Source organism: Cibotium barometz, chromosome 24, assembly GCF_041138505.1.
Source record: "Cibotium barometz isolate CiBa-2024 chromosome 24, ASM4113850v1, whole genome shotgun sequence".
Classification (NCBI taxonomy): domain Eukaryota; kingdom Viridiplantae; phylum Streptophyta; class Polypodiopsida; order Cyatheales; family Cibotiaceae; genus Cibotium; species Cibotium barometz.
The window spans coordinates 8,266,858-8,280,505 of record NC_141069.1 but is presented as its reverse complement, the minus strand read 5'-3'; the positions used below and the strand labels follow the sequence as shown (position 1 = coordinate 8,280,505).

At 43.7% G+C, this 13,648-nt stretch overlaps 1 protein-coding gene across 3 annotated transcripts in view; it reads left to right on the top strand.

Annotated features, from left to right (window-relative positions):
• LOC147624873 (pachytene checkpoint-like protein) overlaps window positions 1-13,648 on the top strand; it is a 73,545-nt gene that overhangs the window by 3,494 nt on the left and 56,403 nt on the right. The gene's annotated exons all lie outside the window — the stretch shown is intronic.

Sequence of the window (13,648 nt, the reverse complement as noted above, 5' to 3'; positions counted from 1 at the left end):
TGACGAGAACCCGATACTGTTCCTAATCAATCCTTGGAGAAGCATTAAGAAGAGGAAGCTTCTCATTAGTATCCATAGGAGAAGATATTGGTTTGCATCCAGTCATTTGAAATCTGTCAAGTATCTCCCTTGTGTACTTCTGCTGAGAGAAGAAAATGCCCTTTGGGGTTTGCCAAATCTCAAAGCCAAGAAAATAATGCAGAAGGCCAAGATCCGTCATCTCAAATTCTGTCTCCAAAGCATCCATGACTGAATGGATTCTCATAGAATAAGAACCTGTAAAGATGAGGTCATCAACATAGACCACAATGATAAGAATCAACCCCCTCTCAAGGAGGATATAAAGGTTCGAATCTACATGAGAACGACGTAGGCCGAGCTTCTAAAAGAACTCATCAATCTGCTGATACCAAGCCCGCAGAGCTTGCTTCAGACCATATAAAGCTTTCTTCAGCCGGTACACCTGATCTTGTTTGCCTGGAACAACAAATCTCGACGGTTGATCAACATAAACCTCTTGTGTAAGCTCTCCATTCAAGAGAGCCGACTTGACATCCATCTGGAATACGGGCCATCTATGATATCTTGCAGGAGCAAGAACGGTGCGAATGGTAGTCATCCGGCCGTCGGAGCGAAGGTCTCATCGAAGTCGACTCAAGGGCGCTGAGCATAATCCTTGGCAACCAACCTCGCCTTGTGCTTGTCCAAGCTTCCATCGGCTCGGAACTTTGATTTGAAGATCTAGCGCACACCAATCACCTTACGCTGCAGTGGCCTAGGCACCAATGTCCAAGTGCCATTCCGTTCAATAGCATCGAGCTCTGCCTGCATAGCACGACACTGAGGCTCATGTGAAAGAGCCTCGTCCACAAAAGTGGGATTAGAAGGACCATGAATGATGAGGACATAAGAGCATAGTTAACAAACATGTTGTCCTCATGAATTTGTTTCCTTGAAACTCTGGAAGATCGCCTAAGAGAACCAGGTGGAGAAGCAGAAGAAAGCTCATGTAACCCCGAATCACGAACTGTCTGAAAATACCATCCAGGCACAGATCTGCTTGAACTCGCTGGAGGAGGAGCAGAGTCATCATCATTTGACTGAGAATCCACAGTTGGAGGTGTAACAGAAGCAGAAGGAGGAGGAGGCGAAGAAGGCGGCGGAGGAAGAAGAAGCTCACCCCCCCCCCTCTGAAGATGTAGGAGTTGTCTCGTCGAACACCACATCACGGCTCACAACAACTTTGCTGGCTTGCTGATCATATAGACGATATGCCTTGGACACAGTGCTGTATCTGAGAAAAGTCATGTGCTGAGACTTCGAGTCCAACTTGGAGCGATGCTCCTTAGGCACATGTATATACGCCGAACAACCAAATACTTGGAAATGAACAACAGAGGGCTTCTTACCATGCAAAGCCTCATATGGAGTTTTATCTAGAAGAGCAGCAGTAGGAGACCTGTTCTGAATATAGACAGCAGTAGAAGCCGCCTCAGCCCAAAAACGTTGAGGTAATGAAGAATGCTCAAGCATAGCACGGGCCATCTTCATAATGGTCCTATTCTTCCTCTTTGCAACTCCATTCTGTGATGGAGTATATGCTGTAGTAAGCTAGCTGTCTCCGAATGCCATGAGCCTTGCAATATTGCTGAAACTCCTAGGATGTAAACTCACCCTCTCTGTTGGTCTTGAGAGCCTTGATCGAGGAACCGGTCTATTTTTCCACCTCAACTCTCCAATCACAAAAGTGTTGAAAAGCCTCATCCTTGGACTTCAGAAAGAAGACCCAAGTATATCTGGAGCAGTCATCCACCATCACGAGCATGTACAACGCCTTACTCCAAGACGCGGTACTCATAGGACCACATAAGTCTGCATGAACAAGAGCAAGTGATGTCTAAGTTCTGTGTGTCGCCTCCTTCGGAAAGGCGGCTCGGTGTTACTTCCCTTGTAAACAAGAGGAACAAACAAAAGATGGAACCTTGATGGTCGGTAAATCCTCAACCAACCCATCCTTTGAAGCTCGCTGTAGAAGTTGATAGCTCAAATGGCCAAACCGAGCATACCAAAGAGCAAAAGAAGAACCGGAAGAAAGCAAAGCGGTCAACTTGTACAGCCCACTATCTTGGACTCCCTGAGCCAAGATGCTACCAGTCTCCTTATCACGAATGGTAATCTCATAACGAGAGAAGATCACCTCCACACCCTGAGCTGTAAGAGCACTCACTGACAAAAGGTTAAATGCCAAATCTGGAATAGAGAAGTATCTCTTGTCCTCGGAGGAGCGGAAGATGGGGATGGTGCCATGTCCAAGCACTGGCACGGAAGAAGAATCACCCAAAGTGATCTCGCTTGTCCTGGTAGTGAAGTCCTCGAATCAATCTTGATGGGGTGTCATGTGAGCAGTAGCACCGCTATCCACAATCCATGACCGCGACTGAGAAGTCACAAGAGCAAGTACACGACGAGTACTTGCTAATAGAAGAATACCATCATCCTTCTTGGTCTGAGACACCTCTGTAGAGGAAGAGTTCTTTGCTTCTTCATCTTGCTTCTTGTGACATTGGAGCGATTTATGACCCTTCTTGCCACAATAATGACACTCAATGTCCTTGTTTTTAGAAGATCTGCCTTTGTGTGTCTTTATCCTTGTCGTTATCCTTGCAGTTCTTGTCAGAACCCCCTTTCCCTTTCTTTTGTTGATTCTTCCCTTTATCTTGTGCAGCCAAAGCTCCATTAGAACCACCAGAGGTGCCAGTCCGCTCCTCAAAGCGAGACTCAATCTGCATAATGGAGGGGAGAACTTCCTCCCAAATAATTGGAACAGGACGAGGAGAAGAAACAAGAGATTGAAAATAAGCATCAAACCTCTGTGGAAGCTTGGAGAGAAGCCGAATAGCCATATCCTCTGTAGAGATATCCTTGCCACAAACAGCAAGCGCGTCCCAGAGATCTTTCATCTTCGAGATGAAAGCGGATAAAGATGGAAAGGCAGAAACTGACAAGTTCATAAGTTGCTTTTCCAAAGCCAAAATCCGTCCCGGAGACTTAATCTCATACAGTTTTGCAAATGCCTTCCAAACTTCATGTGCAACGTCTGTTGTACGCACATGAGAGAGAACAGAATCTTGACAATTCAACATCAGAAAAGAGAAAACATGACGATCATTTGCCTGCCAAATATCAATCTGGGCCTGAGTCACACCACCGGAAGCAAGGGTGGGAGGGGTGGCATTGGCAGGTGTAACAAGCCAATCCCAGAGATCCACGCCACGCAAGGCTGATTTCACCTTCACCTTCCACAAAGTAGAGTTGGAACCATCCAACTTTGCAAACTCAGTGAACATATGAAGTGCAGTTGGGGCAGCCATCGCAAGAGCTTGGGCTCAATCTCAGAAAAATGCACAATCTCGGAAGGAGTGTCCACCACAGGTACCAGAGCCACCAATCCTCAACTCAGAACACCAAAAACTGCAAGAGCCACCTGTAGGGAAGAAAACGTAGCAAGGTAGATGCTGCAGCCCTGAAAAGGAGCAACTGACAGGTGAAGAAGCTCAGAGATCAAACCAGTGAGGGAAGACCTGAATCTGCAGTGGAGAGGCGCCGGAAGAAGCCAGCCGACCAGCAGCAGAACTGAGAAGAAAACGCAGATGTTAAGGTGCTGAAAACTGAGGCAGATCTAGGGCAGAAAGTTAACGCTGATTGGGGCAGCAGATTAACACTGAACCAGGAGCGATGATACCATGAATGAGTGCACAGAGCGGAAGCAAACAAGCACTAGAGTGTGCTGAGCAGAGAGTGCAAAAGAGAGAGATGTGAAGCCACTATGCTGAATATACTGAAGTGATACAGTCCCAAGTGAGAGACACGAAGAGTCTCATAAGTGAGGGAGAAAAAGAAAGACTAGACTAAATGAAAAGTGGGAGGCCAGCCCACCTATTTATAGGTAAGAGGGGCTGGCCGATTGGACATGAGAAGCTGGCCGACTGGGAAAAAGGTACCCGACATGGGAAGAATCCCAGAAAAATGTACAAAAATAAGGTGGCCAACCCACAACCAAGGGCCATGAAAAGGGACCAAAAGGGGACACCAAATATGAGCAGAAACTGGGGATGAATGTGCTAACAATAGGGTCTGTCTATCATCAACAGAAACACCTTGCTCATGTCTGCTTTAATCGACTTAAGGGGCCCTCCAGCTAGGCCCAGATAACCGTTAGGCTTCACCAGCCCCACTTTAAAATATGTGGGTTGCTAGGTTGGTAGGTAGCTTGGACCCTGATCCGCTAGGCACACATCACACGAATTTGAATAATCCACTGTCAAAGCAGGGAGATTCCTTTGTCAAGGATGAGGTGGTAAGTGTGGGGTTTCCTGGATACTTGGAGGCCTTCCATTCAACCAGTAGTTGGTGGCAGGGTTTGCCTAGATTCTATCACTCTTCTTTTCATATTACTGTAGCAGGATATTTCCAGCTGGAAATCTGCACGAAGATTGCCAGTGGAAATGCTCAAGTATTTGGTGGTGCCTGTAGCTTCTGCAGAAGTCGTTAGAGACCAGCTTTATTTCTAAGTGATAGATGGACATACTCGTGTGCTCCAGGGGCATAAGCTTGATGACAGCAGGAGCGGCAAACTTATTTTGGTGGCATCTATGAATTGGTATCAGAGGCGTGAAGGCAACCCCGTTGAGCAACTCCTTGCCTGATCAAAATGACGTGACTCCTGTCGTCCCTCTCATACCTAAGCTGGGGGCCTGATTGAGTCAACCAAATGATAGCACCCAAAGATATGTAGGCATCCGTACTAATCTTGCCAAATAGGTGTGCTATCATGGTCCAAATCCTCTGTGCTCCCCTGCATTCCCATAGGCAGTGATAAACTGTCCCTGAAGCTCCTGCACATCTCGGGCAAGTTGGGCTAACACCAACACCCGATCTCCACTGGTTGGCGGCCAGTCCAGCATGTGGTGAAATCCAAAAGAATGAGGAGATTTGTGCACTCCTTGTAAGAGTGCCACAGCCTCCGCCAGAAACTCCTCTGAATGTCAGAGGTAATACAAGTGTACCTTTTCATTGCAATCAGTTGGTGCGAACAGTTGACATTAATGCTACTGGCCCATCGTGAGAAATAGTGACTCAGTCCCAAAGACCTGAGGTCATGGTGAAAGACATAACCCCCTGATGATCATACAGCCAGGGATTCGTATACATAATATATACATCTTCTAGCAAAGGGTGCCCTTTCCTGAAGATTCTCCAAAGTCAAAAGGTTCCTTTTTTAATGCTTGAAACTCCGTATTTCTTTCCCTGCATAGTACTAGAAGCTGCAACCTGATCACATGTCACATTCAAGAATGGATGCCTCCAAGATCCTAGCCGGCCGTGGTGAAGAGTGGGTGTCCCATTCATCCTTGACAACTTTAAAAGACTCAAGAGTGGGTGCCTCCAAAGTCCTAGCCGGCCGTGATGAAGAGTGGGGGCACCCTGCCACACTTGAAAGCCGAGAAGGATGACACTGACCGAGGTCTCTGGAGACAAGGCAGTTTATCATATGCTCCTCAACTGGAGCCTCCTGCTCCTACTGCTCTTGGGGGTCGCTGGTCCGTCATGTGCTCCTTAACTGGAGCCACCTGCTCCTCTTGCTCTTGTAGTTCACTCAGCTATCGAATCGAAGTTGAAATTATTGCAACCCTTGCCCAATCCTTCACTCGATGGTGATTGCAAACTCCACCTGACATGTTGGAAATAGGTCCTGCTGCTAGTTTCCCTTACCTTTGCCCAACTGCTCAAGACACAATTTGGTGACTTAATTTTTTTTAAAATGCAGCAAGAATTAGAACCAATCTGAAACTTTCCCCAAGCCACTGCACCCTCATAGCCTCTAAAAGCTGGAATGCTAAATGCCCAAGTTGGTAAGAAGTGAGAGAGAAGAAAGGGGCGCGTGTGTGGGGCTGGGTTTATTGTTGTGACATGCAGTCTATGCCTCTTAGGGCTGGTCGAACTGACTGATGTGGTGTTAGCAGTGTTGTATTCTGGGTCAGTGAATCCACTAGTCTAGATTTTGCAGGATATTTCCTGGAATGAATTGGTTGCACTATAAGGACTGTTTGGTATGATTAAAGTCCAGGATTTTAGGTCCGTGCTTTTGTAGCGAGTGTCCAACATTGAAGAAGCTGATGCAACATTCCTTTTGGCCTCACATGATGAGATGGGAGATTTGTGGATACAACATGTTATACACGCTCGAGGAAACGAGCTAGATTATTGTTAATTAAACTTCTAATTGACGTTGTCTGGTTTTTTCAGAGCTAGTTGGTGTGAACACACTCTGTGGGTGTGAACCTTATTTGGTTTTGGTCAAAAGATAAGGCTTGATGCCTATAAAAGCATGTACTTAGGTGGTTCTATTAACATTGAGCATCATTTGAGTTGTGCAATCTTTTCTCTCTGGTTTGCTATCACATCTCTCTCTCTTTGAGCCTCCCTCTTACTGGCTCTATTCATCTATCTATGTGCACCAACTTGTCATGGGTTGAACCTCTGTCTCACTCTTTGCACATCCTCCATCCTAGCATTATGAATGCTAACATGGTATTAAAGCCACCTTAGCTATGTTTTATATGTGCTCTTTGTGTTTTTTGTTGCTGCCTTCAATGATGCGTTTTCTTGTTGCCGTCATCATCATTGCTGTGTTGAAGCTGTGCGTTTTCTCATAAGATCTTCCCCTGACGTGTTTTCTTATGAGTGCAGTCATCTGATACCACTGCCCGAGGCAGCCCTCAACCATTAACACAAGCTACAGAGAGGTCTATGTGTAGTTGACAGCAGCTACGAAGCAAAGCGCAGGTCTAACCAGCTTGTAGAAGCATAAATACACATCAATATAGATTTGGACAATTATCCAAATATATATATACAATTCATAGCTCACTCCTACTGGGGACTCACATAATGCTCTTCTCACTAGATTTGACCAACCGTTCAATAACGAAGTTGTCCAGGAGATGCTACATCCAAAGGGTCAACATTTAGCCCAAGACACTAGTTTTAAGGGTTTAATAACAATTTAATAACCCACAAGTCCTAGGGCAAGTGATTGGAGCAAAACACAAGCATTACCTGAAAGGGCTTTAGGGCAACATTGAAGCTAGTGGATCTTCTAAAATTTGGGGCTTTTCTAAAATATGGAGAAAATCATGAAATTGGAGCCCCAACATCCACAAAAATTTAGGTTTTTTTTCTTCAAAATTGCGCCTTTACACCAAATTGAGGCCTCTGCAACCTAGAATTTTGGGCCTTTTTCAAAATCAAGCCTTTTACATCAAATTGGAGCTTCTATGTTGCCATGGGAGGTCGAAGCATCATTGCCTTCCACAACAAAATGTGCATTGGCATTGGCATGGAAATGTTGCCGGGAGAGACTACTTTTCATTGACATACGTTCGAGGGGAAGTTTTTGGACTTCCAAATTTGTCCTCTAATTCCTAATATGTTTAACTTCAAAATTTATTTTCTAATTCCTATTATGTTTGAGTTATGGGTTCTCTGCTCGAGAAGTCCCCCAAAATCTGAATTAAATATTTTGTTGTGTGTTGCTTGACATAAGAGTTTGGGTGTTGTCATCATTGTGCTCTTTTGTATCATGCGATTGTAGTTTAGACTCCATATCACTGTGACTAATGAAGGTTTGCCATGCATGGCATCCATCACTCCGAAGGGGGGTTTGTTGGAAGTACAGAGTTCGTTGGTGTGAACACCCTTTTTGGGTGTGAACATCCCTTATTTGGTTTTGGTCAAAAGATAAGGCTTGATGCCTATAAAAGCGTGTACTTGCGTGGTTGTATTAACATTGAGCATCATTATAGTTCTACAATCTTTTCTCTCTTGTTTGCTATCACATCTTTGTATCTCTCTCCCTCTTACTCTCTCTAGGCACCATGAAAACAAACGCTAAATCACGTCTTAAATACTTGACTGCAAATACACAAGAGGTGAGGCTGATTTGACCTAATCTATTGTATATTGCATGAATGAATGAAACCGAACTACCCAGGGCACTAGGGCCTTTGACACACTTTTAGTACCATCAATGTGAATTAAACATTAAGCATGGCCATAGCGTGAACACACATCCATAATCATTTTGCATAAAAACATAATCATCCACATAAAAGCTGAAAATAGAGCTTACACATGTGACACCACATTGGGCCCAAAATGGGTTGTGCCTTTTGATTATCTGTATTACCAAGGAGTAGTTTGACTTTACAAGCTTTGGGGTCTCACCCATTGATTGGGGTTCTTGCCAAATTATCCAGATACAAACACCAAAAATAACCATATACAAATGATTCCATATATCTAGGCCATTATCCAAGTGCGGGTATTGATTCTTCCCTGAATAGTGATAAGCCAACAAATGCAAAATATTCAGCCGAGAATAAAATTGCCGAATAATAACCATGATAAAGAAATCCCACATAACCTCAGTCATAGAGAATACAATACAGCTAATACTCGGGCAGCCATTTGGGCGTAAAACCCTTTACTCATCACGGAGTGCCCAATTTATAAAAAGTCCACCCAATTATAAATGAGTGTCATCCACTCTAAAAACCGAGGTGCCCATTTGATAACTTGTCCTTCCACACTTAGAGTGAGAGGGGAGTGAGAGTGGATAGCCTTATAAGAGCTTGTTCGTGTGCTAAATCCTTCCCAAATCTTCGGTTGCTTGCTAGAATGGTTTCCCATGTGACACCTTTGAGCTTGAATGACCATAATTGTGTCCAAGAAATTGTTCCGAGTGCCTTGACCAAGTTTTGGTGTGTTTTTCTTTGTATTGGATAATCCCCCATTCCCAAAGCTTGTGCATCCTTGAATATGTGGGCGTCTTTATGCCATTCATTCAAGATATAACCATGTCCCATCGAGTGGGCGAGACAAGGAAGTCTTATAATTTTATAAATCATGTCTCCATATTCTTTTTCATACTTAATAGAAGTCTCTTTTCCGGGAAAAAAAAATCATGGCGCAAGTAAATGGGCTAGATTAATAAGTCCAAAAAATCCTACCCATGTCCCATTTAAACAGGTGAGATGGATGGGACAAATTAAGTCTCCATAATATGAACATCCAAATCTAACTAGTAGTCATGCTAGACATAGGCAGCCATAACCAATATCAATGAGATAAATCATACATGCGATAATCATCATAATCCAAGTATGTCCAAACACTGACACTCTTCAAGGAGACATAAGTCCTTTGTGAACCAGGCACCATGTTTAGAGCCCAAAGCTTCAGGCACACAAACATGTGCTATTCTATAGCCCGAAAGCTCAAGGCATGCAAATAGGTTCCAGTTCTAGAGCCTGAAAGCTCAAGGCACACAAACAAGTGCCACTCGAGAGCCAGTAAGTTCAAGTGAAGACTTTATCACTTGCACTCCGTGTTGGTACTCTAACCACATACCTTGGAAAAGTGGTGGACTCAAGTCAAAATCACTCATTGGTATAGATAGCTTGGTGCTCCATAAGTAGTTTCACTACATATAGATTATGTGCATTTTGGCCATCAAGGTATTATATGATAACCATATTAATGTGCGAAACTGTCATATATAAATAACTCCTTGAGCAAAGGAGCTAAAAATAGAGCTTGCACTTGTGACACCACAGTGGGGTTGGAATGGGCCGACGGCCACTCCCCCATTGTATTTTAACTTTACAAGCTTTGGGGGCTCACCCATTAATCGAGGTTCTTGCAAAATTATCCAGATACAAATACAAAAGTTAACCATATACAAATGATTCCATATATATGGAGGTTGAAAGATCTTCATGTCATAAGAGTATGCAAAAGGATAGAGAAAGAAGAGAGAGAACAAAGCTCTTAGAGAGAGAGTGGAGTACATGACTGAATGATGTGATAGAGTTAGTTGATTAATTCAATGAAGTTCAAGTACCTTTATAGGTTACAAAAGTTGGCCTTTTGACATCATTGCTTATGTCATAGCACACAAATATCTAGATATTATTGATGCTTCTCTAAGAGGTGGTTCACACACAAACACTGCCACACTCATAAGAGTGGGTTTACACATAGGTAAGACCTTGATTCCCAACAACCCCCCCCTCAAGGGACTACCTCATACTGTGTCAAGGATAAATCTAGGCTCATGGTTTCTCATGCTAGTTTTCTTGGTCAAGGATTAATCACATGGCTCCAGTTTCATATACCAGTTATGGGATCCCATGGGTAAGGACAAACAAGGATCGGGTCACACACACACAACTGAACACAAAACACCACTCAACAGAAATCAACACATATCTTGGACTTAAAAAAGCCCAATCATCATAATAATAGTTTGCTTCCTCTATGGGAAATTCTTTCTCCTCAATGACATTTGCATTCATCATTTTGTGAAAGCAGTTCTTTTCATTGTGGTTGTTTTTCCCATAATGTTTGCATGGCTTCTTTGAATAACAATCCTTCTCAGCATGATTGTTCCTACCCCACAAAGGGAACAATCCTTCTTAGCATGATTGTTCCTACCACAAAGGGAGCATTTTATACCTTTGAAGCTCTTCTTTGTGAAGGAGGAGCTGTCTCCCCCTCTGCATGTCTGTTTTTGAGCTTCCTTTTTTCTTCCTTGAAGGAGGCTATGATCCGTTCCAAGGTGAGATTCGGCAGGTTCTTTCGTGTGGTGATGAGGTTGCCATAGTGCTCTTCAAGCATTGACTTTATTAATACTGCTAGGGCCACATCTTCTTCCACATTTGCTTTAAGTCTTGCAAGCTGATTCCTTAGAGACTTCATTTTGTTTACATTTCGAACTAGGAGAAATGACGTGGACACGTAGGTGACACAGGGTAGTCGACGTTGGGCAAGGAGTGATGTACTTGCAGCTGGTTGTAATACCATTTGAGGCGGTGGAGTTGACTTACGTGAGTGTTGATGGCGAGCAGCTGCAGAAGGTGCTGGCTGGCACACTTTTGGGCGGCCTTGGCTGAGGGAGAGGTGCACACAAGATGATGGTGAATTTGTTGGTGATAGGGAGGCAAAAATGGAAGGTAGCACCATAGCAGCAACCTTTAAAAAGAAACCCTAAAATACTTGCTCTGATACCAACCATGTTGATTGTCATCGTAGAGCTGCGAGTTCTAAGCCAAGCAATTGATTGGTCAATGTTTCAAGTGTGACTCCATGGACAACACATCACGAGGATTGTCCAAGGACCTTGGAGTAGTCATCTGAGGAGGAGGCTTCTCCAGTATGAGAGAATGAGTGTGAAGGATATGCATGTGTGCACGTATGAGCTTTTTTTATTTCTTGGTTGGCCAGAAACTTTCAATGTTTGAACCAATGGCCTAATGGGATGAAGCACCTTGAGTGTGCTCAGGTCTATGAGGGAGAGTCTTCATAGGTGTGTCTGCAGTGTGCACACACCCATGGTGCTTCATTGCATTAGCTCATCCATTCAAAAAGAGAGAGTTTTTGGCGAGGTCTATGAGGGAGAGTCTTCATAGTTTTGCCGTTTGTTCTAGGTGGAGAATCTTTGGCTTGAGTGTCTGTTTCTTTAGCTTGTGTAGGAGTACTCTTCTCACTTGCTGTTTGCATTGGGTATAATTTCTTTAGTGTTGGATGTCATGGAGGCACCACAGGAGGACACAACATATGATTTGTCTTCACCTTGTGAGGATATGCCAGTGGGTGTCTTCACAGTGCACATAGAAACACAGCTAGAGTTCTTGCTTCGGTGTATCAGTGGATGTGTTACTTGGAGTATTTTCCACTGGGAGATAGTGGTCTAGACATACAGGTGCCGGAGCTGGTCATCCATAGGACAGCTGGCAATGCAAGTAGGGGAGTGTGACACCTCACCCTAGGAGAGCTGCAATGCAAGTGGGGGAGAGAGTGACACACCTCACCTTAGGGCACATACCTGGGCGCTGCATGTAGCAGGTGGGGAGCATGTACAGGTGTTTGGGACAGGCGAGCAGCAGGTGTAGCCATCTGGACATGCACACGTGCCAGGTGGCAGTGCACAGTTGGACAGCGATTCGGCCAGCAGATATGATGTCATGGAGCAGTCCTAAAACAGGCCGAAAACAATAGAGATGGTCGACCAGCACCTGGAGCACCTGTATGTATGTATGTACGTGCGTGGTATTCGCCAATTTCCGTCTGCATTTTGAGCAGAGCCAACAAAGTGTCTCTCTGCACTACAAGCTGATCCAGGAGATTTACAACAGTGTGGGGGCAGTGAATTGACCTCTTCATTCTCAGCCACTATTACTTGAATTTCAGTTGTATTACTTTCTTCTTGTACATAATACATAGCAGTAGTTTAGGACACGTGTGTGCTATGTGTATGTATGTATGTACGTGCGTGGTATTCGCCAATTTCCATCTGCATTTTGAGCAGAGCCAAGAAAGTGTCTCTCTGCACTACAAGCTGATCCAGGAGATTTACAACAGTGTGGGGGCAGTGAATTGACCTCTTCATTCTCAGCCACTATTACTTGAATTTCAGTTGTATTACTTTCTTCTTGTACATAATACATAGCAGTAGTTTAGGACATGTGTGTGCTATGTGTGATTCCGTTGCACCCTTCTTTCTATCTCTGAAAACCATAGCACATAGGTATGAGTGTTCTACATAAGATGCATTATTTTACCTGCTCATAGCTTCCTTATGTGCCTGCTTTGGCTGCCTCTTCCAATTATTACCCCATATTGGTGGTCATTTGACGAGGCCAAGGGTATTCTTATTTTTTACAGTAAGAAATGGTTAGCATCCAATCTGTAAATGAGAATCAAGCTATTTTCCTAAGACTTCCTTATTGATATTGAGAGATGGTCAATCTTAGTTCGTTCTTTTTCAGCTCCACATGTTCTTGTTCCTTCTTTTATTCCATGTTCATTGAAATGTGGGAACAGTTTTCTACCTGAACCGAGTAGAAGAATGCCTTCACTGTGGATGAAGCCATAAATTTGCCTTAAATGCTGACTCTGCTTTACTTAGACAAGAAGGTGATGCTATATCTAGCGACTTTATTTTACACAATTACTGGTTAGTGTGGATGGTCACGTGTGCATTGGAGGTGTAGATTGATCACAACATCTGGCCTTCATTGACAGGGAGTCCAAAGGATCAAGTTCTTATAGTACGAAACATAGGAGGAAATGTATGTTGTTGACTTTGAATGGGATGCCATATCAACAAAGCCTTACTGCAAAGTTTGGGATAAAGCATAAATCATGCATATAGAGCTGAAGTGCTTGCATATTATAGATTGTTTTCTTTGGGCAAGGTTGGTAACAAAGGAATATTACTTGTAGCTAAAGCACAATAAGGAAGCTTCAGCTCAATCAGAACAGCCAACTTGATAGAATCAACAATTCAACATCACTTGAGGCCAAGATAACTTTGTAGCTTCAACACTATGATCATATATAGCTAACAAAAGTAACGAAAGTAGGTCCTTGCTGAGGTTATAAAGCAGCAATGACAACATTAGTTGGCACATTCAATACTCTAGATATTGCCTCTAGACCTCCACTTGGCCAGAGTGATAAAAGTGACTGCTTTTTTTTTTCTTCTCCTCCAAGAAAGAGACTTCTATTAAGTATGAGTAAAACA